Source organism: Callorhinus ursinus, unplaced genomic scaffold (genome assembly GCF_003265705.2).
Source record: "Callorhinus ursinus isolate GAN/ISIS: 27379988/994484 unplaced genomic scaffold, GSC_fseal_2.0 scaffold32, whole genome shotgun sequence".
NCBI classification, from domain to species: Eukaryota; Metazoa; Chordata; class Mammalia; order Carnivora; family Otariidae; genus Callorhinus; species Callorhinus ursinus.
The window spans coordinates 13,285,283-13,309,543 of record NW_027397094.1 but is presented as its reverse complement, the minus strand read 5'-3'; the positions used below and the strand labels follow the sequence as shown (position 1 = coordinate 13,309,543).

At 51.1% G+C, this 24,261-nt stretch overlaps 1 long non-coding RNA gene across 3 annotated transcripts; it reads left to right on the top strand.

The window, feature by feature from the left end:
• The first annotated feature begins 9,150 nt into the window (after positions 1–9,150).
• LOC141370345 (uncharacterized) lies at positions 9,151–18,666 on the top strand. 3 transcript variants are annotated; one of them, XR_012374311.1, is made up of 5 exons: positions 9,151–9,862; positions 10,785–11,983; positions 12,651–12,713; positions 17,237–17,397; positions 17,832–18,666. It is a non-coding gene; the product is annotated as an uncharacterized lncRNA (long non-coding RNA). The 3 variants fall into 3 exon arrangements; XR_012374310.1 differs by having other exon boundaries at positions 10,785–12,713; XR_012374312.1 differs by having other exon boundaries at positions 10,785–12,713; positions 17,224–17,397.
• Positions 18,667–24,261: the final 5,595 nt, after the last annotated feature.

Sequence of the window (24,261 nt, the reverse complement as noted above, 5' to 3'; positions counted from 1 at the left end):
GGACATGCTGAAAAACCCCCTTTGGAATTTAGGCATTTAGGAGGTTTGCGGTAATGTGAGCAAGAACAGTGACAAGTCACGGGTAAGGGAAGAAGCCAGTTTTCGTCGGACCAAACAGGAACAGGAAGGGAATGAGTGGAGACAGCAAGAAAGATACATATATAGATCTTCCTAGACTCACCATGGGGTTACTTCCTGATAAACCTATCGTAAGTTGAAAACACCCTGAATGGAAAAATGCGTTGAATACAGCCAACATAACAAACATCATAGCTCAGGCCAGCCGACCTTAAACATGCTCAGGACACTCCCATAAGCCTAGAGTTGGCCAAGAGCATCTCTAACACAAAGTCTCTTTGATGATGAAGCATTGAGTATCTGTGCAATTGTGTGAATACTGTACTGAAAGTGAGAAACAGAATGGCTTGCGGGGGTGCCCAACGGTGGGAAGCGTGTCCGTTGTTGACCCTCACGATCACATAGCCTCCTAGAGCTGAGGCCACTGCCCAGCTCAGGAGAGATGACTGTACTCCTAGGCCAGGAAAAGATCCAAATTCAAAGTATGGTTTCTACTGAATATGTATCGTTTCCACACCATCGTAAAGACAAAAAATCGTAAGTCGAACCCTCAGAGGTGGGGGACCATCTGTACTAGGAGGTGTTGAAAAGGCCGGGTGGACACTTAGCTCCTGTCTATACCTCGTGCAACTCCAGTTATGCAATAGGCATTAGCGCACTTTCCATGTGACAATCTGTTCAGCACTGGGGACACAAACATAAACAAAACAAAGTCCATGTGCCCAGAGAGCTTTCCATCTATGGTTCCAGAAAGATGCCTGGTCACAGGCATCAAAATGCAAAAGAATACATTCACAGACAGCTGTAATATAGAAGAAGGGATGAGGCTCCCTAGAGGGGCCCTGTACTCTGGGCATGCAGAAAAAAATAAAAGTGAAATCACTTTTAAGCGGGGATTGAGGAAGATCTCCAAGAGAAGGCAGCATTGGAGTCAAACCTTGGACAATGGGCTGTAAGGTTAATGGGATGGCAGAGATGATCCTTTCAGGCAGAGGATGTAATATTTCGAGAAGTTTTCTGGAGAAACCTCTGGAGACACTGTCTTAACGTAAAGGACTAAGCATACAGTATGTACCCAGAGCACAGGGTTAGGGGCGCCTGGCAGCTCAGTCGGTTAAGGGTCCGACTCTTGGTTTTGGCTCAGGTCGTGATCTCAGGGTGGTGAGCTTGAGCCCCGTGTCGGGCTCTGAGCTCAGCGGGGAGTCGGCTGGAGATTCTCTCTCTCTCTCCCTCTGCTCCTGCCCTGCTCGTGCCCGAGTGCTCTCTCTCTAAAATAATAAATAAATCAATCCTTACAGCACAGAGTCATACTTCTTGGAAAAGTTACTTAGATCTTGGCCCGGTCACATCCCATCGAATCACCCAGATCCAAGCTCCAGAACAGCCCTTGGACAGAGAGCTGGCTCCACACGGAAGAGTCGATGCTAACATTTCGTCTTGCTGGGGCCCCGTCCCCGGGGCTCCCCAGTGAGGGCAGGGACACAAGACTGCCCTTTGTTCCTGTCCGTGCACATCTGTGTGCACCTCCTCCACCCATCTGTCTGTATTAATACTTGTGATCTCTCCCCAGTGCTCCTGGGGCAATATCACATTGGCATCAAGGAAAATAAAACAAACACATTGGTCCGCAGTGGTTAGAGATAATTGAGGAACGCAATAAACTCATGCGTTCAGGTCTTGTTTGCGGTTCTGTCATGATCGCACATCCTCTCTCTTAAAAAGACCTCACGTCTTGCGGTAAGTGTTCATTTTTGAAAACGCTGTGTTGAAAATACTGCATAAAGATAGGGCCTTGGTACAAAAATATAGGAATGTGGGGTTTAAACAGAGTTGGGTAATTTTTAAAAATCATAACCCACCTTTTAATTAAGACAAGGGAGCTTAATTGAAACAAATAAATGATTAGAGTTGACGGCCAGTGTGTAAACAAGACCATAATTTAAAAATGTGACCCTCATTCTTTCCATTTAAGCCATCATCCTGGTCTGATTTTCTAGCCCTGTTCTCGCTGAACAAGAGGCCCAGGGAGCTGAGGTTTTGGCCTATATTAGCAGCCACTTTTTTGGCAAACAGAACACACAGCAATCAAATCAACCTCGAAATTGGCCCAACACATCAAATAGGCCTGGACATGATGGTGTATTTTCAGGCACATATAAACTTGGCCTGCATGCTTCAGGGCGTGAGGCTGGCACCTCTCTGGATCAGTAAATAAGCTTTTTGAAAAGCCCAAACAAACCATAAGGAAATCCCGCATTTGGAAACAAAAGGTATAAAAGCTAAGTAAAGACACACACGGCCATTGTCTGCTTTGTCAGGATGTGAGCTGTTGCCTTGGGAGAAAGATAACAAGATGCTATAATTGCAGGGCCAGGACTCCAGGTCCCATGAAAACAAGACAAAAAATAGCAAGAAAGAAGAAGCGCTCCATGGGCTTTCAGCCGGGCCAGGAGAGAAAAAAATCCGGAGAGCAACTCCATCCTGAACTTGTTTGAGAAATGGAAGTACCGGGGGAAGAAAACCAGAAAGAACATCAGGACTAAGTTAAAGTTTTCAGGAAAAACATGAGGGCAGCAAAAGAAAAAGAAAAAAAAAAAAAAAGGCAGAATAATGTAATACCAGCCAAAGGAGCTGAGGGGGAATGGGGTGGGTGTGTTTTTAAAAAACGTGTTTGCTTTTTTCCCCTTTTCTTTTCCTTTTGGTTCGGGGGAAAGAGTGTGGAAAAAGAAAAAGTAGGCTGATTTCACGAGTGAAGAGGAAGTCGAAAGGTAAAGGACTCCGTAGTAGCTGAGCTTTTAAACTGCTTCTTTTTTCTTTTAATGATCTCTTTTTTTAAGACTTTATTTTTAAGTAATCTCTGCATCCAACGTGGGACTTAAATTCATGACACCGAGATCAAGAGTCGCCCGCTCCACCGACTGAGCCAGTCAGGTGCCCTTCTGTCGATAAACTATTGATAAGGATATGTTAAGGGGGTATTTGGAGAAATTGAAGATAGGCTAATGAGAGGTCGAAGTAACACGCATCCCAGGGTGTTTAGTGGAACTAGCTAAAGAATTTACAGGAGCGTGGAGGCAGTTACTTTTGAATGCCATCCAGTACGCAGGGACACTGAAAACAGGTGTCTTGACATTAATATCGCGTTTCATGCTAATATCACGCGTGATAAATGCATTACTTGTTCTCCGAATCAGACGTGTTAGCCTGGGTCTCTTCTTTCGCTCCTCTCTCCGTAGCAATGTGATAGGATTGACCGAAGCAAAAGATACTTAAAACGCCCTTTGGCTTGAAATAGAAACAGAAACAGATCTCCCAATAAAAAAGAAGGGAATTGAGGCATTGGAGAACCAAAGGAATTGCTGAAGATCAAAGACCAAGTCAAAGACGAAGTTAGGACCCATAGTCTAGAAGTCAGACACCTTCCAGAAGAAGGAAGAGCACAGAAGGTGACCTGAGTCTCAGGTGTTAAGGCGGGCATGCTGGCGGGGGGCAGGGGAGCTCCCATTCTAGCTGGAGCTGCTAGCATCCCGAGCAAACCTCGTCCACCGCCTTAGCTGGTTCTCTCCAGCCATTTTCCTACTCCAAGGTACACTCGGCCAACAGCAGAGCTACAACTACGGACGCCGAATCATTCTTTCACCCCCTACCCCAAACACATTTCAGAAGGCCCCTCACTCTGCTTTGTGAGTTGCAGAATGAATCTGAGCCTGCCCCTTCACACTGCACGGTCGGGGGAGGGGAGTGAGGCGTTATACCGGTTTCGGCACATAGATGAAACCAAGGGAGACATTCGCCTCAGCCAGTGGTAACCGAATGCAGGCTTTGAGGATTTAGGTGGCAAGGAGGGGAAGGTGGTCAGTGGGCGCCCCTCACTACACCCTAGAAGGTCTCTTGCTGAACTGCCCAGTGCAGAGCTGGCAGACAACAGATCCAGTCCTGCACCCCATCCTGGATGGGTCTCTGGGGCCCCCTTCAGCTTCTGACCCTCCAAACGGGCAGGGCACCCCAGGCCTCCTGCACACACCTGTTACCCATCCCCAGGCCCCTGATCTGGAGGACCGGCGGGGTCAGCCACGACCCGCCTCTTCAGGCTTGTTGGCAGATCAATGACGGTCAGCAGAGAACAACCCCGGCCAAAGAAGAATGTCCTCTTCTGGGCTGACTCAGCTTGGGACAGGAAGGCAGGGGCACCTGGCATTCGGTGAAGCCCTTGATTGCCCCTTACGAAATATTCGCTGAAAATGGATTTGCATGGGCCTGGTTTTAAGGTCGCTCAGGTGGGATTTGGAAAGAGGCACTGTGTCAACAAAGCCAAGTGATAAGCTGCTCGCCATTTCTCTGAGCTAACGTGTCCAACCGTGTACCACAGGGATCGGTTTTATATCTCTCTACGGATCGGTGTGTTTTTATGACAACCGTCTCCATAGCAACCAGGTGTCCAGACACTAAATGGATCTCAAGGATATTAAACCCGAGCCTGGTGCTGGAAGCCCACTCTGACGGCTGTTTCCCTGGGGCCCTTTCTGGTGGAGGGCTGCAGGCTGTGGGCAGGGCTCAGGAGGCGTGGGGACGTGCTCCCCCAAGGCCCAGCTCCACGTGGGGACGGGGTGAGGGGAGAGGAGCCTTCTCTTTATCGTTTTTCCTAATGATCCAGAAGAAAGAGTAAACAGCAGGTAAACTCCACTGGCATGGAACTAAATGGGGACGTGTTGCAAACACCAGAGAGACTGGAGAGATGATCTCAATGGCCATGGGAGAAATAACCAAGCGAGAATTGTCCTGGAAAGGCCTGAGTGGGCACGTCCAGGGGCCAATATTCCAAAATGAGAAGGTGTATGAGACTTCAGGAATTGAGGAAATCCAAGGGGGGGGGGGGGGGGGGGGGGGAGAAAGATGACGGTGAAGCTTAGAACAGGAAAACCACACAGGAGCGCAGAGCAAAGGGCCTGAGGCTCTGGTTGGGCTGAAGCTGAGATCCCAGTCGGGAGAATGAGCTCCCCTCCGGTTGTTGGGTGTGAGTCCAGAGAGCTGACCCAGGGAAGAGGAGCAGGGCGGTGCCCGGGATGCAGGCAGGGACCCGAGCATCCCCTCGGGGTCCTGTGGAGGCAGCTGTCTGTTGCTGGAGTCGCAGGGGGTTCTGCCCAAAGGTGAGCCTGGCCGATGACGGGCCCTTCCATCCCCAGCCACGCCGTACCTGGGGTTTCTTTTGTTTTGAGGCGATGCCCACATGCTAACGGCACCAGGAGGGCAGGGTAACGCTGTTCCAGGCAGAGCCGGAAGGAAGGCACAGCCGATGAAAATGGAACAAAGACACATGTGGTTGGAACCCCGGGAAGAAGTTTCCCCAGTGACATCGAAATAGGCTGCAAATGGCCTTTTGCAGGGACCGCCCTGTCATAATCTAAACCAGGACCGGACCAGGCAGGGTGGATGGCCGAGGGGCAGCGCACGGGTGTGAGGGAGGACGGGGAGGCCACCGCATGCTCCTGTCTTTCTCTCTGCCAACCTCCCATCAGCCCATGATTCGTGCAGCGGAGTTTTAAATGAGCAGTTTGTTGGTTGCACGAGGACATTTGGGTCCCCCGGAGCCAGGTGTGTCCATCGAAGGGAGCTGCCCTCTCCCAAAGGAAAGCTCGGGGTTAAATCTGCAACTGACAGTGTGTCTGGCAACCAAATAAAAGGAAACCACATTCTCCATGAATGAAGGAAGAAGCAGGAGGAAGGTAGTTGGTTTTTTTTTTTTTCCTTTTTCTTTTTTTAAAACATGAGTAAGATCCTCAATATGTTTGAGATTATTTAGCAAATTCTCTGAAAGGGGCCTCAGGTCACCAAGGAACAGATCGTGGATGTAGAAACCACATTCTTCCGAGGTCCCTCCCCTCCCTGACCCCCAAGGATAGCAGGGTGGGCATCGTGGGGGTCTCTGTTTAGTTAACCATTAACAATTCATAAAAGTCCAGACCTCTGCACGATAAGTCCAGTCCTTGGAATGTTATTAGAAAATCCTATTTCTGGTCTGTTATGAAACAGAGGTTTTGATGTGCTGCCAGGTTTATGGGGAACTCTGGAAACAGAACACTTACTGCTCTGAGGAGTTGAGGCCAGTGGGTGTTACATAAAGCTTTCCTAGCAACTCAGGTTTATCGCAGAATGTGAGGCTGCAGTGGAAAAAAAGCAAACGAGTTAATGCAAAACATGAGCCAACCCACTATCCCCATTTGCTCTGAGGCCTGCCAGCAAATTTGTGGGAGTGATTTTAACCCCCGGGGCCCCACAGGCCCGGGACTCTGGTTGGCTGCAGGTTCAGCCCCAAAATGCTCGGACGGCTCAGAGCCGAAAGGCACCTTCGCGCAGAATTCACGGAAACGCAAAGCAGCTCTTTTTTTTTTTTTTTTTTTTTTTTTTTTGCCTCTGAACCAATTGCTGATTGAAATTCACACAAACACATCTTCTTTCCCCTTCTTGGGCCACTCTCAGTTTCTCTGGGCACCGCAGGAATAAAAGGGAGTAAGGTCACATCATCGAGTCCCTGCCAAGGAAAATGCATCTAATGGCGCGACTGTGTGTCTGAAGTAAATGGATAAGAATCTCATTTCTAAACTCTTGGATCCAAAATTATGCAGATTAGGATCGAATCCCTTTCTGGAGGTGGTTGCCAACTTTTGTGGGGTTTCTGAAAAGCATACATCCAGTCGATTGTTGTAAATCTCTCCGGGGTAGGAGGGTAGGGGTGGAAGGACGTGGGGGCAGAAACCACACAAAATACCGTTTGAACTGCAAAGCCAGGCCAATAGCCTACTAGGATCTGCTCACACATGAGCAGTGTTACAGAGAGGAAGAGAAGATTTCTCGGCCATGAGGATGGGTCTGACGTGTTGGGCTGGGTGGCGGCGGCAGCGGGGGGCACCTGTCAAGAGGGAAGATGGTTGAGTTGGAACTCAAGCGGAAAGAGGAAAGGCGGTTGGAGGAAGCAGGTTCCTCGGTGGGCAGCCCTTGATAAACCTGCCTGGGGCCCTAAAGTCTCTGTGTTGCCCACTCCCCAGACAATTTGTGAGAGGAGCATTAATTATTTCATTTGGGAAGGAAAACACCAATTTCATAAAATCCCAGAGCCCCGTGTCCCTGTGAAGGCAGACATCCCAGTGGGTAGGTAGCCTTTCCTTACATAAATCAGATCACCCCAAATCTAGAAGACCCATACCTGCCAGTCCTTCTCTGCTGAAGAGAGTGCAGGAGGTAAAAGTGGCAGTTTGCCTTAAAACAAAGAAACCCCAGGACCTCCTAGTTGGATTGGAAGTTGAAGTCACTCAGTAGAAGGTGCATTTCTATTTTAGGTAGACCTTGAGAAGTTACCAGAAATCCAGAAAAGAATTTGCCCCGAGATGCCTCTTAAAAGATTTATTAAAAGCAAAACAAAGAAAGAGGGAGGACATTAAAGCATGCAGCAGATCTGCCCGAGGAAAACAGTGGCGTCCAGCCACAGTCCCTTCACCGACTGATAATATCTTATTATGTCCATTTGATGATAACGAGAAGGGGAACCCTCTGCAGAAGGCTTCGCCCCAGGATTCCTGCCCCGCCCGTAGGTGGGGGCGCCTGCCTGCAGACCTCGGACGCCGGCCAGTGTCTGGTCATGGAAAGCTGTCCACAGCCAGAATGGCCATAATGAGCCAATTTCAATTGAAATGAGATCAATACTACTCATTTTTCTCTTGCTGGCTCCGGAGTGATTCATGAATCTGAAAACTAGTTCATGAATCAGAGTGAGGTGGGGAGGTGGTGGGGGGGGTTGCTGGGGTGGGGGTGGGGGCACATTTGTGCCGTCAGGAACCTCAGTTTCTTTCGTGAACCCAGCCATGAGTTGCATAACGCTTGCCTGCCTGCTAGTTGAAACCAGTCTTTTCGGAAGCAGCTTTTGGCTTCCATCTATTCACCTATTTTGCTTCTCCAAACGGGAAGAAATGACACTGTGTACTGATTGTGTGTTCCTCTGTCTTGGTGGGTAGCTTCGTGCCCTTTGTCTGTGTAGCTGAGGATGTGTGTGCATGTGTGTGCATGTGCGTGTGTGTGTGCATAATGGTCTTTGGATGCACATCGTGTGTGTGTGTGTGTGTGTGTGTGTGTGAGAGAGAGAGAGAGAGAGAGGGAAGGAGAACAAGCAATGTGGGACCGGCCGCGGGCCCTTTAAACCTGACCGGGAGCCAAGCTGATTTCTCAGTGGAGCCTCATAAGGAAGCAGGAGATGGGGCAGTTTGAAACCACAAGCCTGTGAGGGCTGATTACAGCCTGCTCAGGAAAATGAGATTTTTATCTCACAGGAATTCAGTTATAAAAATAAAATACAACGTCTGGCTTGATTCAGCTAAATGTACGAGCACCAGGGCGTTTTTAATTTAACAGGGAAGCTGGACACGAAGAATGACCTAAAACATTGCGTTTCAAGAAAGTCAGGGGAGAGGGGGCGGTTACAGGAAGGAAGTGGGAGTGGAGGGGTGTGTGTGTGTGTGTGTGTGTGTGTGTGTGTGTGTGAGAGAGAGAGAGAGAGAGAGAGATGGAAGGAGAGAGGGAGGAGGGCAGGAGGGAGGGAGGGCGGGCAGGGGGGAGGCGGGGAGAGAGAGAGGGAGGGAGAGAGGGAGAAAAACCACCCTGCTGGCAAATGGATGCAGCCGGGATGATGTCACTGGAACAGTTGGAGGAGAGCAGAGAAAAACAACTTGGGAGCTGTGCTAATCCTGTTTGCTGCCCTGAAGGGAATGGAAGGCGGCCAAGGCAGGGAGTTCTGGGAAACCATATAAGGGTGCCAAACAAGCTTTGCCGCCAACATTAGGAACTGACAGCTTTGTTCTTTGTCACTTGGCTGCCCGCCAGAGGCCTCATTTCAGCTCCGCGGCATGATTACCCTGGCGGGCCGCCAGCCCCGCGCTCAGAGCTCCTTTTCTTCTCTCTGAGCTTTTTTTTTTTTTTCCCCCCTCTTTCCCTTTGCCAAACATGGAGCAGTTACCATGGCAGTGGAAAGTAAAGTTTAAAAAAACACACACACACACACACAGAACCAAGTGGAGAGGCACGCCTTGATCCAGATGTGCCACATGAGCAGATAGAAAAGGCAGTTAACCTATTCATCAGGCCTTCGACTGAAGACGGAAACGCTGGGGCTCGTGGTGGAGCGCGGGGAGGTGACTCCAGGATAAACAGAGGCCCGGGCCCCGGCTGTTTACAGAGCGAGGGGGCTGGCTCCCAGGCCTTGTTTGCCTTCCCTCCCTCTCTCTCTCTCTCCTTTCCTGAGGCATTGTGGAGTACGTAATGTGAAACGGAAAATGTCATGATTTCCACTGGGAATGCGTCCACGGTTTTGAGAAAGCTCCAGAAACCCGGATCCATGGAGCACTAAAAAGAGCAGGAAGGAGGGGGGAGGGGTGCGGACGGTCACGGTGGCCCCTCGCCACCAAAGTGAACCCAGGAGCCGGCGGCCGAGGCCGGGAGGGCCGTGTGGGCGGATGGAGCCGAGCCAGGCGGTGACCCGGGGCTCCAGGCCATGGGGGGTGGGGGTGGTGCGGGGTGCCCCACAGGAGGGCACCGGGGCCTTTGGCACAGTGGGAACCCGACCGGCCGCCGGGTCCTGGAACCGAGGGGTAGGGCCTTTCTGCCACTTGGCAGAGCACAGGTTGTTTCGTTTTACGAGGGGACTCTGTAAAGAGTCCAGGCAACTATTTTTAATCGGGTTCATTTTTCACCTGCTTGGAAAGTGGAACATCTCCTGGGAGGTGACAAGTCGTGATCAAAGGCAAGTCTCTAGGCAGAGGGCTGGCAGGCTTCCGAGGTAAAGGTTACTTAGAAGTGGAGCCTGGGTTGCCCGCGTTCCCCACTGCAGAATCTGACACTCCTCAGCCTCAGGGTTCGGCAAGATTCTCGGAAAGGCTTCTGGTTCTAGAAGGTGTCGCGGCAGGGGCTGACTTGGCCGTTTCCTGGCGTCTTCAGTTGGAAGTCCGGAAGGCCAAAGCAGGGGCTGCTGTCACGAGGCCTGCCGGGGCCTCCCTCTTAAGCAGAAGGGCCACAGTTGGCCCTCTGCAAGGGACCTCCTTTGCCTTGCAAGAGTATGCGTGCCCACCTCCCGTGTGGGCAGCGAGGTGCCAGGCAGGAAACAGCTCAGGGTCATGGAAGAAAAAGTTGGCAAGTAGGAGACAGATCCCCGAGTCCCTGTTCCTGCTCCTCTCTGCTTCTATCTCAGACCTGACTGCCTTTCTTGAGAAGCACGGGGCTCGCTGGGGCAGGTGAGGCGGGGGAAGCCATGACCTCTTTGGGGGATGTTCCCCAGGCAGAACAGTGCCCCTCAGAGGGCAGTTACCCTCACCCATCCCTGTCAGGCAGAATCCTGGCCTGTCTCTGCCTCCCCGGTGCCTGCCCACTACCCTCACTGACCAGAGCCGAGGACACGGCCACGGAGAGGTGGCGTGAGGAGGTGGGTTCCTCCCAACAGCAGCCACTGCCCCGTGGTCCGAGAGGGTAGCAGAGCCCCAGAGGGTGGAAGCTGGAGGCTAGGGAGGGACACACTTCTGTGGCAGGCAGAGAAAACAGAGCAAAGAAACAGTTGTTGCCGGGCTGAACGGATCCAAAGACAAACTCCAGTTTCTTCCGACTTAGGAGATGGAAGGGTGGTCTCAGTCTTGAAGTAGAACCACAATGTTGTCGTCCCCTGTCCTCCGCAGGTGACTCCGAAGCAGGGGCAAGCTCCTGGGGTCTGCGGAGTAGCCACCCTGACATGAGGAGGGCCTGGCCCAGGCCTCGGAGCTGACTGCAGCGGAGGAAACGTTCCCTGGTGACTTTCGAGAAGCAACACAGAGTCGGGATGTCTTCGAGTCCATTCGGCACATCTGAGACCTAGCGTCCCAGGATGTCTGGGCACATGAAAGTCCGCAGGTCCCCAACCCCGTTTGCTCTGCCTGTCTCCCCAGGTGGTGCCTGGTTCAGCCTGGGGCCGAGATGTCTAAACCTGCCCTTCCCACCTCGAGGAGGGTGGAAATCCGATTCCCCGCCTTGCATTCAGAGAGGCAGTGTTCTGTCTCAGTCTAAGAGAAGGCCGAGTGGTGGTGGTGGGCACCGCAGGGAAGTGGCGACCCTTGGCCACCTCACCCAGCACCACCTCGGGGCAGGTCACCTGGCCCCACAGAGGTGAATCTGGTTCCCCCAGGGGCTCCTCCTTCCTCAGGATCCATGAATTTGATGGGGCACGTATGAAACAGCAGAAAAACCATTACCTTTGCATACAGATTAATGTAAGTTTCCTATTAGGTTTGTCAGGCAGACAGAAAAGGAAGATCCTAGGGGATTTTTCTTTCCTGAGAAACCAAAGGAAAGCAAAAACAGATCTATCTGTACGTGTGTCTGTGTGTGCGCGCGTGTGCGCGCGTGCGTGTGTGTGTGTGTGTGTGTGTGTGTGTGTGGCAGGGGAATACCCAGCAACAGAGGCCTAAAGCAAGAACAGTATTTGCAAACAGGTTAGCTGCTCAGATTCTCCTGTGATCTTGTATTTCTGGGGCTGGTTATTCTCCCTCATTAAGAAGCCCAACTGAATTCTTGCCTCACCCGCATGGTAAAAAATAATGACATGCAGACGTGAAGCCTGCACTAAAAATCAGCATACAGAGAGATTCCACCTTTGCCTTTGGTCATCCCAGCACTTCACGGCCATAGATGGAAAGCATTTAAAATACTCCTCCTCGCAGACAAGACACGTGAGACTCGTCACTAGCCCCGTTGCTGAGAGAAGCCTTTGCGTGTTAGTGAAAGTCAAGGATCAGAAATTCAGATAAGGCTCTAACGTGGATTTCATGGAGTCAGGGGCCTGACTGTTGACCAAGTGAAGGATTCCAGGATGATCATGTAACAAAACAGTCTAACCTCAGAGGTGGGTCTCCAAAGTAGCACGGCCACTTAGTAATGAGTACAGGACTCTTCCTCATTACCTTGAGCTCAGCCTGAACCAGAGAGGGGCATAAAGGGACCGCTGGTAAGGCCTTGCCAGCCCCAGCACTCCACACCCCCATGTGCGCCCCCTTTGTCTCACCTCACTCTCCTGCAAACAGCTCTCCCTGGAATCTGAGCATCCTAAGCTCCAGGGGCTTAGGATTGGTCGTTTGCCTGGGGAGGGAAAGACTGTGGCCCTTTGGATCTGTGTCTTTAGGGCTCCACCCAGATGGGTTTGGTGAGTTTGAAGACTGATCCAGGTCCGGGGAGGTGCTTGCAATAGCCATCTCCAAATTAATGTTTTGGAGCTTGCAGAATTAGCTGCGCCCTAAGAAGCGTGCCCCGACTATTTCTAGCAGGACAGAATTAAGAAAACTGCCATTTACCAAACTGGTTTTGAGGATTTTGAGAAGAGACTCGAGGGTTTGCCCGAACATTTGAATGTTCCTAATACGCTGTCCTAAATCGTGTATCTTCCTGGTGCAGGCCGTCACAAAGTGGATCAGCTGACGCACACATACATGAATCTTTGGGTAGTCTTATTTAAAATTGTGCCGTCCAAACACCTCTAAGATTAGTCAACAGGTTCATCTTTCTTATCTCTACAGCTGGTTTTACGAGTGCCACCAGACCTCCCACTGCAAGATGGAGAGAAGAGCTCCGCCATCTTTGTATGTAAGGCCTCATGCACACCTACCCTGTGCCTATGACCCTCCCCACCTCCCAGAAGGCCGCAGGGATGGCGGCTGTCGTTCTCCACTCTCAGATGAGAATGAGTAGCAGGAGTGGGCCTAGGGCCCAAGTTCTCTACAGGCCACTCCTGAAGTGGGTGCAAATGAAGACCCACAGAGGACCCTACCTGGCTCCTTCCCCAAGGAAGCCCGAGCCAGAATGTCTGGAGAAATACCTCATGCGACCACAGGCTGGGAGCAGATTCTTAGGTGCCTTCCTGGCCCTTTTGTATTTACACAAGAAGGCATCTGTTAAAACTAGGAATGTTCTTTCTGGCCACAGAGTGAGTCTTGGTGCATAAATCTGGGCTGATGCCACACAGGGCTTCCATCCGCCTGTCTGTGACAAATGTGAGACAGGACCGGAAGGGGACAAGGGATGTTTCCCTCACTTGTCTGCAGACAGGGGCTGCTGGGCTCTAGGGGTGAAGTGGTCGCTGAGTGAACCTCCCCGGAGGGTCAGGCCCGCAGGCTTAGCTCTGGGGCCTGTCTGCTCTTCTCTCCAGCCTAGGGCTGGCTTCTCAAGGCCCTGCATGAAGGGGGAGCCTGGTGACCCTGGGCAAATCTCGGACTTCTCTGGTTGTCTCGATTTCCCCACTTTGGTAGATGACGTCTCTAAAGCATTTGATGATTCCACCAGCAAAGGAGAGCTACGGGACAGAAGCTTAACAATGGCCCATGGCAATGGATGGGGTGCCAGATGGGTAGGGCCGATCACAGAGGCCATCGCCGTTTGGGGAGTTGCAGGGGGAGGAAAACACTTATTAACTCCGCCAGTGAATGAGCTGGATTCTCAGCGTCTGCACGGCTGGACCGAGGGCTCCGTCCTACATGTGTCCGGGAGCCAATCCAGCTGCACAAGTCCCTGGGATGGGCTCCCTAAGGGCTGGTGCTCTGCAGCCTCTGGGCACATCTCGCTTTTTCTGCCAAGGTGTGCCCTCTTGGAGGGCCGAGGCTGCATTTCAGCTTTCCGCTGTGTCCCTGTAGAAACTGGCAGGACACAGTGCCTTGTTGGAAGTCCTAAACATCTCTTCTTGGCGGACTGAACGCTAAGAGAAGGGGTGGGCCCCCGAGAGGCACGTGGGCTTCGCCGTGCCGTCTGGACTCAGGAAGGGCAAGAAGGCTCCTCAGACAATCGAGCTTGGCCTTAAAGACAGCTGAAAACCAGGTAGTCTCAGGGCCGTGTGGCCCCCCCCCCCCCCCCCCCCACACACACACCCTGGGGCAATGGCAATCCAGCGGCTCACCCAGCCGGCCGTGCACCATCCCACAGAGGGGACGCCTCTGCTAACAGACCAGAAAGTGACCCATCCGGTCGTGCTGTTTAGTCCTGGCACAAATCTGGAACATTTAATTCGGCTAACTGGGGGTTTTATCAAATGGCAGGGGAGGGGCTGGTCTTTGTTTTTTGTTTTTAAACATAATAAGAAAAGGCTCTAATGTTCAACCAGAATGTATCCTTGTGGCCCTTGTGGGTTTTTAGCCAAGTGATAATGTATATAATCGGGAAAAAGCAAACGTGTGTATTACCTACATCTCCCCATAACTGCATGAGATAACAGAAAAGTGCAGGAAATACCAAGCAAAATGAATAGAAGCAGTCTATCCCACCCCTGGCATGCCCTCCCTCCCCTGCCTGCTCTAAGGACACCCTTCTGCAGATTAGGACAGGCAATACTGGGCCGGGCTCCTATTTCCCGAGGCACAAATCACCTTACCATCTATGCTGTATCTGTTGGAGTTTAGGTTAGGCCCGTGAAAGTGCTTCCAGCAAAAGTCACAGTCTGGCTTTGGCTGCAAGGATTTTGCCCACCTCGTGCACATTTATTGCACTTTGCCTATGTGCAAAGCCGGCCGCCGGGAAATGTGACCTTTAGGGGTCAAGAAATGCGATGGAGACAGCATGCCTTGATTCTTTGGGAGAAATTCTAATTTGTAAGTATGACCCGTGATTAAGGAGGATGGTGCCTTGTCTCCGGGTGGGGACTTCTGCCCAGACCCACCGGCTAGAGTTGAGCAGGAACGCGGTCCTTGTCGAGTGCCCCCAGAGATATTTATTGCATGCCCGCCCTGCAACAGTCCATGGCAACCCCGCTCTGCTCGGCAACAAGGACAGACTCTGCCTTCCTGAGGCTCAGCTTCTCCAAGGCTGCAGTGGGGGTGAAGAGAGGATCTCCATGGCACACCCAAACCCAGAGATATTCGGCCTGACCCCCAGGGAAGAAGCTATAGTTATATTTTAGGCCATACTGGGAGCTACTGATGGAAATTAGTGGAAGAGCTAAGTGAAATCTGGGAACTGGGTCCATCTGGCACTGTGGCCGCCTGCACCCCAGAGAATGTGGGCTTCTGAGCTGAGGACTCATTGCTCAGAGAGACACTTAGGCATGTTTGCTCCCCCTAGGGCAGCGTTCTTTGTCTGCCTTCCTTCCCAGCAAGGGCAGAGGAAGCCCCAGGCTTGCCTCTCCTAAAGACATCCCGTCCCTGGAGTGGGCAGTCAGGAAAGCCTGGCACCTTTATCATGAGAGAAGGAACAGACCAGCACAGGACCAGTCAACCACTGGGAGGAAGGAAACACCAACAAAATTCCTTACCACGTGTGCACTTTACAATTTCCAGAACGCTGTCAAAGCTCAGACCTCCGCTGAAGGCAGGGCACATTCTCCCTGAGCACTGTTCCTTATTTCAAAACCGAACCACCAGAAACACGCAGAGAAAACAAAAGGAACCACCAGCAACAAGCTAGGTATCCAGCATTTCAGGAGACCCAGCTCTAACTATGATCGTGATGAAGACAAAAAAGACCCTGCCAGGCAAATCCTCTGCTGCCTTCACCGATCTGAGTCTTCCACCATCAAAAAGGAATGCGGTAAAACCAGCAGGGGCAGGGGAAAGGGAAAAAGGAAAAGAACAAGAGTGACTAGGGAAAGACTAGTACCATGTTTCCTGCGCTGAGTCATGGTTTTAGAGTGACCCGGGCCTGCAGACCTAACTGGGGACGAATCACGACAATCCACACACAATTCTTTCTGACATCATCACTTGTAAGCAAGTGCAAGAACCGGCCCATTTGTATGTATTCGCATCTGACATGATGTGTTAGAACTCACAAAAAATATTTAGATACCTAACTGGTCATTAGAATCAACAATCGCCAAGTTTGAGTATTGTCAACAGTAATTTCAAATTTTCAATGGGAAAGCATTCTCGACAGGGCTCTTGAGATAGGCAGAGGGTGTGGGGACAAGGAGGGAGCTTGGCCTGGATTCTAAGCCACCAGCGCCCCCCCCCACCCCCGCAAGGTGCAGGGGGCCTTGTAGGGGGCGGTTCTGTCACAACGCTATCCTCTCCATCCTTGCTCGTCCCTGTGAGGCTAGGTTCAGCATCTTTTTCGTTCCTAATCTCCCAGGCTGCTTCTCCCATTTCTACGCCTCCTTACGGAAATCAGGTTTTTCAAATGTGCCTTCGGGTCTTTCATTGGATGTGGTGGGCACGATGCTGTCCCCACCCTGCGCCCACCAAGGTGAACCTCTCTGGGAACCCAGCTGTCCCCCTGGGCCCAGTGCTCATTCCCAGGAGAGCGCCCAGTCCAGCGGGCGGAGACCAGGAATAAATAAACAACTGCACACACGAACTGGGAAATAGCACCCAGTGATACCACTCTGCGGAGAACCAAAACAGGATGGGACAGCACCTGGGCAGGCAGGGAAGGCCTCTCTGGAGAGGTGACCTTCAATCCTGGATGGGGGAGGGAGCCAGCTCTACAAGGTCTGGGGAGCAGCATTCCTGGAGGAGGGACCTGCTGGGTCAGGGCCTCAGGGCAGGAATGAGTCTGCTGTACATAAATCAGAGCAAAGGTGACTCAGGAGGAAGGTAGGGAGCCTGCAGGACTTCCAATATATATTCTGGGCAGCATGGAAACCAACTGTTGGTTGGAGGGCCTTAAGGGCCGGGATGGGTTTAGTCTACAATGTTTGGCCATCACTTTGGTGGTTGTATGAAGAAGATGTGTATGGGGAGACCAAAGGGAGGCAGGAAGACTGGCTAGGAGGCATGTTCTGGGTCCCAGCGAGGCAGAGAACTCTGACAGTGGCCTCCACAAGGCTGTTGCTGCCGCAGGGGCTCTAGCACGACCCGTGGCAATGCCCCACTCGATTGGGTATATGGCGCAGGCAGCGCCTTCTCCCACATGCCATCCTCCCAAGCTCCCCCACCACAGAGCTTGATTAAAGCCAACTAAAGGAGACCCCTACATCATTTCTGGCTTTCAGTGGCCTCACAGAAAATAAACACCTTGCCAGAAGCTTCTCTCACTTAACCCGGCATGCACCACGTGGTCATCTCTTGGCTTCCCGGCCCCACCTGCCGCCGCCTGTCCAGCTCCCCTCACAGAGCCTGGCGGCTTCTTGGCATCTGACCTTTGGCTCCGTCTCCTGGCTTCTCATCCCAGCTCTCCCCCTCAGCGCACTGGTTCCAGGGACAGAACATGCAGCAAAGACCCTCCTGTTTGACTTGGCCCAGTGGTGCCGACACCGGTGACCGTACCTGTGGGCGGATCTCACCCAGGCCCAGCCTCGCTGGTGGGCAGCCCTGCTGACTGAAGACCAGCAAACGAGGCTCAGAGGTGAGATAGGAAAAAAGGAAGAGACACACCTGCCGAAGAGGGGGGTCAATAGAAGCGTGAAACGCTTTCCTACAGATTTCCAGGGGGGGGAGTTCTAGGATGTTTGTCAGAATAGTACTAAATACTGCCACTGGTTGAGCACGTGCCCTGCCCCTGCTCCCGGAAGGCATTTTGCATTTTCTGATCTCACCGCAGTTGTAAGGCGTGGGGATTGTGCCCACATCACAAATAAGGAAAGTGAGGTTTGGACAGCCTCAGAAGCACGCCAAGATAGCACATCTAGTGGTGCAGAGGGACATCCCATCCCAGGCCTGGGCCTCCGTCAGTGTCTGTCCTACAGGCTCATCCGGGCAGGTTTCTGTGGTCGTGTTAATGGGCTCGTGAGTCTTTCTCAGGCGTGGCTGTCCTTTCTGCTTCCCTCCGCTTCTCAACAGCTCGGGGAAGGACTGACCTCGATGGCTTGGTGCTCTGGACCCAGGGAGCACTCGATGAGTGTTATTGACTGGCTGACTCAGGCCCTGTCTGCCCACAAGAGCCATTTTGAGCAGCTTTGACTGAAATACGGAGGGAGTCCGTTCAAGGCAAATAAGCAGTCTGGTTGATTCTATCCTTCCTCCCCACCCCTGCTCCCAAGGCTGCCTACAGGCTGGGGGTTCTCTCCTTGGGGAAGGAGGCCAAGAGGTGGCAGAGCGGCCCCGCTCCTCTGACAAATGTTGCCAGTGCTCTCTCCACCATTGGAGCTCATCAGACGGATCCTGATTCTCCGGAGCGAGCTGGCTCTCAGCTCGCCATGGCCGCCTTCCACCACACCCGCCACCTTCACTTGGCAACGATGAGTGGACACCTAGCTGCTCCTTGCCAGGCGGAGAGGAAGACACACAACCCGACTCTCTGCGTCCCTTCTCTGTCATTCTGGGAAATGACAGGGGAGGAAGGTGATTCTTAAAATTAAAAAAAAAGAAGAAGAAGAAGAAGTCTGTGATCACCCAAGAACTTACTTCTTTAGCCCATATACAGAGAGCTGAATAAAGTATAGACTTCATTAATAACGTAAATTGGACTCAAAACAAGTCAGGGTATGTTCCCTGGGTAGGACCTTCTCAATCCTGAAACCCTACTTTTTAGGACTTAATATTCAAAGGGAAAAGAAAAGAAAATGCACACGTGTGTTTGCTTGTGAACCCTTTACGAGACTCCGATACAAACTGATGATAGGCGCTGGCTCTCAGGAGGGGAATGGGTGTCTGAGGCAGAGAAGTGGGAGGGAGACTTTTCACCATAAATTCTTTGAAATATTTTTAAATCGTGATCATATGAATAGATGGCTTATTTAAGAAATAAAGAGACAGACTTTTTTAGAAAGCAAGAACAGGGAAAGCAAAGCTACACAGAGATGAAATAATCCAAGCTCTAGGCGACACCAGCAAAGGATTCTCCTAAAAAACATGCCATTACAATAATAACTTCATCATATTCAGATTTTGGTGGCATTTGCGAATAACTTTTTCTGTAGGGACCAACTCTTTCGAGCTGCTGGGTGCCTTCCTCATGCTCCGTCAGGCAGACCAGAAGGCAGGGGGAGTTAATCTTAGGGGAAGGAAAAGTGGTGGAGAGGAGGTGAGTGGGATGACCCTGAACCATGTTTGTAACTTCACGGAACTCAGCAAAAACAGAGCGGGAGGTGGGAGCAAAGGGGCAGAATGATTGCTTCTCCAATTGGCCTCCCCCTAAATCAACTTTGAATGAGCCCCAACCTTGACCCAGCCTGTTTCGAGTCATCCATCGCTTTGGGCCCGGGTATGGAAGGCAGGAAGAGAATTTGGAAACAAGGAAAGGAAGAAAGAGAACCAGACACGAGAGAAAAGGAAGTGAAGAGCGTAAAGGGAAGGTTGTGGACGCTCAGCAGTCGGGGTTGGAAATGCATCTTCCTCCCCTGGCCCCCATCCACCTGCCCAGCCCCACCCACCGGAAGTCAAGGGAGCTCGTAAAAGCCCGCAGGCAGGCTAATTCCTAATTCCGTAGCCTTTAAAGAAGAAGCTCTCCTGCAGCAAAGGTCAGAGGCTGTGGCTGGAGGCTCCACCTGCCCCCGGCTGCGGGGCCCCTCTGAGGCAGCTCCTTCCACCCCCAATGAGGGAGTGCAACCTGTGCAGAGGGAAAAGGAACTTTGGGGGTGGGCGATATCCCCTCAAAAGAAAGTCTCCTCTCCCCTCCTTCCAGAACCATCAGCTTCAGAGTGGCGTCACTCCCAAGAGCTGCTTTCCACTTACAGATAAAAAAGAGAGGGGAGGGAGAGAAGCAAGCACAGATGTGAATTACTGGGTAATGCTGAGTGGCTCCCCTACTGAGCCCGTTGCCATGGCAACACACTCTGGTTCCTGGACCACTTTGGGGGGGGGGGCGGTGCAAAGAATCACAGGGAACCATCATGAAAACAGCAGTGTGAGTCTGGGCCTAGGCTTTCTGTATTTCTGGAAGCATTTTTTTTGTACAGATGCTTTTTTTTTTAACCCCTGCCCCTGGCCCTAGCGCTGCATGATGAACCGTCATGGAGCATGCCCAGAGTTCTCAAACCTTCCCCACCTTCTTTTCCATACTTACACCTTTCCATCCTTCAGAGTGTCTCTCCAAAGCCCGTCTTCCCTAAATAAAGCAGGAGGCTGTGGGATGTTTCCTCCAGACATGCTTTATTAGACTTGCATATTCAATATTGCTGTAGTCAACCTTGCATCTATAATACGGATTTACTAAATATCCTGGGCCTATCACATTTATACTTGGTATGAGTTCTCTGAGCGCTCCTTTGTTCTGTGCCCTCTTATGGTGACAACTCCAGAGTGTGACCAGTCATGAGGAGGCTGTGTTTCTGCGATGCCAAGAGCCCAATCAGGTGACTGTTGGGGCGGGGGGTCGGCAGGTGGCAACGAAAGGAGGGCAACGTCACTGCAGTCACAGATCTCAGACATGAGGAGGCCGAAGGGAGAGCTGGTCATCCGACAGTGCTGGTTCCGTTTCTTCTGGAACACCTCTACCTTCTTCAGGAGAAGCCGTTTCAATTACTTAGCCACTTCCTTCTCAAGAACGCAAAGAGTGCCGGCTATCTCATCGGTGGGATTGTCCTCTCAAGTCACCAGGTCTTTCTTCGATATATTGAGCACCTGGTGGGCAGGTCTAAGGCGCCTGGCATTCCATTTAATTCTCCTATAAATTCCATTGAAGAGAGTCTTATCATGCCCATTTTACAGATGGGAAAAGTGAGCAAGCCACAGAGCTGAGATTGGACCCCCATTGTGTCTGTGTTAGTACACCGGAGTGTAGTGATGATGAAGAAGCCAGCTGGAACCAGCTGGAGGAGGGGGAGGAGAGGAAGAAGGAGTCAGACTCTGTCTGCCAACCCATGACCTACTCTCAGAGCTGCAGTTTAAGTTGTGGGGGCTGTAGCTTAATGTTGCTGAGCCAATTACTGGCACGGCAGTTAACACACCTTCTCACCACCTCCCTCTCGCTCAACAGAGGAACAACAGGGATGGGCGAGAGGGAGGCACGGCAGGTGCCGGAGACCATTCACCGAGTCCCTAGTTGATGGTCCGACTTGGGAAGGTGGGCTTCCGTAGAATATCCTTTGAGGCTACTGCCGTGTTATGGCAGGTATTGGCATATACGGCAGTAATAGCAATACCACCAAGTGCCATTTATTGAGTGTTTATAGACATCAGGCACTATCTTAGACACTTTATAGTCATGATTTTATATAACTGGCTCGAAAAGTTAAAGTGATCTGCCCAAGGTCCCACAGCTAGTAAATGACAGGACTTCAACCTGGTCCGTGGAGCTGCAAACCCGTGCTCTTTTCAACACCGAGCACCGACTCCCTGAGTCATCAGTTTGTTCGACAAGTATTTGTTGAATACCTACTATGGCAGATGCTGCTCCGGATGCTAGGAATATATCAGTAAATAAAGATTCTGGGCCCCACGGGAGGTGAGGGGGAGTGCTATGGAAAAAAAAAAAAAAGAGAGAAGAAAATCCCCAAAACTGGAGTGGGAGAAGAGGGCCCAGGAGGCAGGTGAGGCCGGTGATGCAGGCAAGTTCAATAAAGTTTGGGGCGGGCCCACCAAGCAGGTGAGATCGGAACTAGTGGTCAGGGAGGGACTTAGCCACACTTCGCACTGTCAGGGCAAGAGAGTTGCAGACAGAAAGAACAGGTGGGACAAAGGCTCCACAGTGCACATGATGATTTCGGCTATCCCTGGGTGAGCCAGAGTCCTTGTGGGGTTCTGAGCAGGTGTAAAGCTACCTCCTCTACATTTTCAAAGGGTCATGGCTGGTGTGTTGAGAGTACAGTGTTGGCGTAAAGGATAGAAGCAAGAACACCTATTGGAGGTCACGGCTACCATCCAGGGCGACATGGTGGCGGGTGAGGGTGACAGTTCGAGGAGCTGATGAGCAGTGGTCAGATTCTGGATATATTTCGAGGAAGGGGGGTTTCCTGACAGTTTAGATGTAGGGGCTAAGAGAATGAGAGAAGCCAGTATGCCTTCAAGGTTTGGGGCTTGAACAACTTGAAAGAAGATGTTCCCACCAGCTGAGATGAGAAGGCTGTGGGTGCAGCAGGTGTGGTGGGGGAGGGGGCCCGGGGAGTGGTGAGGAACTCCGTTTTAGACACATTGAGTTTAAGATGTCTGTTCACTCCACAGAGATGTCAAGAAGGCCTTTGGGTATATTTTGAATGTGGGAAATATTTCAGAACATCTATAAATAAGTATGACTTTTAAGATTTCAGGTGTAAGCTTCATTCACCAGGGGAACAAAAAAACGGTATCAAACTTCTTATTTTGCATAAAATGCCTCATGGATTAAGTACCATAGTATTCAGTACAATAGAAATTCCTGCCGTGGCTGGGCAGGAAAAAAGAAGGAAAATCACCCGCAAGCAGAAGAGGAAGCCGGGTAGGATTAGTCATTTTTGTTCCAGATAATCAAGAGCTGGCTGAATAACGTTCAAAGAAACCTTATGTCCGAGGAATAAAATGCACTTGAAATAAGTACTTCATCTGAACGGAGAATTAAAATTTTACATATAGATCTGGAAATATAAAGGCCTGATTGACTTCACATTAGGTTAACAAAACTCCTGGGACCTAGTCGTTGACCAGAAGTTAACCAGAGGGCCCACGGGGAATTATTGGTTGTTCTTTCTCTGAATTAAGAAGGAATGGGAAGCATCATTGTTCTACCCGCTCCACACCAAATTTACGTTAAAGTGTTTCCAAATTTCTCGACTCATTGCTACAAGTCTCAGAAAAAGGGCAGAGTTGTCTCCCAAGGGTTGGAGCTCCTGCTTTAAGTAAGTTACCGCCCCCAGCACCTTTCCATTCTGAGCCCGCGCTGTTCTGTGCACCTTTTGATATCTCTACTTTTTGGTGTGTGGGAAAGAATGTCATCAGTTCAAATCCTGGGACATCACCAGCCAAGGCTGTGAGTTCTCAGGTATAAAATAACCACGGAGACTTTGAGAATTGGCAGCACTATCTCAGTCTGCACAAAGTTCCGAGAGCTCGTATACAATACTGCTCACCAAGGCAGAGCTGAGACCTCAGTGTGACAAACAAGATTTTAAGTCTTGTTGTAGAAAACTGGGCGCCTTGTCATGGAACCCACTGTAGATATCTTGACATTTGAATCTGTTTTTCTCTTGGGCTCTTGATTCTGTTTACAAAACCTCTCATCATCACCAGCAGGGTGTATGACTAAGGGGGGGGTCTGCGTGCGTTGAGTTAAACAAAGACAGCCTGAGCCTTGGTGGGCACTGGCAATGTTTTTTGGATGAAGAGGGACAAGGAAACACCCCTAGTAGTTCATCTGGGCTCTCCCATACACCTCCCTGCGTTGGTCCCTCTGTACTTAAAGGTGACAATTTCTGTCACTGTGAGCCAGCTTAGAACGTGAAAGGAGGTTTGCAGGCTCCAAAGAATCAAGGGACACTACTGACAGAGGGTGATGGGTGTCAGACCACACACACACACACACACACACACACACACACACACACACACACACATTCCCCCTGAGTATCGAACGTCCACTGACATTACCCCCATTACTGCTAGATTTGGAAGCCAATGAAAACTCTTCCATTTGAGAAACATTATGCATACAGCTTTTCCATACTACAATGACAACTATTTGTTTGCATATCCCTGTCCTCACCAGTCTGTGAGCCCCGTAAAGACAAGGATGGGGCCCTTCAACTTTACATCCACAGCAGGCAGCCCTCAGCCTGGTGCATGGTGGGCGCGCAATAAACATCAACTGGTTGCATGGGGAAACTGAGGCACTGGTCTTGTCCTGAGGGTCATTATGAGCCCACAAAGTCTGGAAACAAGCTCAGAATTTTTCCATTTGCCGACCAGAGGGCGGATGAGAGCATGTCCTCTGAGCTCCACATGATCCACAAAGAATGTCTTCTAAGCTCATTTCTAAGAAGGGGGTCAAGGAGCGAGGCGTCTTTCTCGCCTGGACTCAGGCTTTTGTGCCTCCGACCAATGGAGGCTGCGTGGCTGTCATGCAGAGTGCTGCTCCCGCGTCATCTGCTGGGAACATCACAGTGGAGGCTGCAGGATAAATGTCACGGGCAGGGAAACGCTGCTGCATTGGCAGACCGCATTCTACTCATTCTGCTGAGGGTCAGGCTTTGAAAATATCTTTAATTTTGTTTTCATAGCTTGTTAACCTTTTCCTTCCCAAAACAATGCCTATGTTTGTTTTGGCTCCTTTCAAGGACTGAGGACGGGTCCGAGTTGGTTGCACAAAAGCATTTTTCCCTTAATCTCATTACAAGGGCTCCTCAGTCTTGAATTCTTCCCA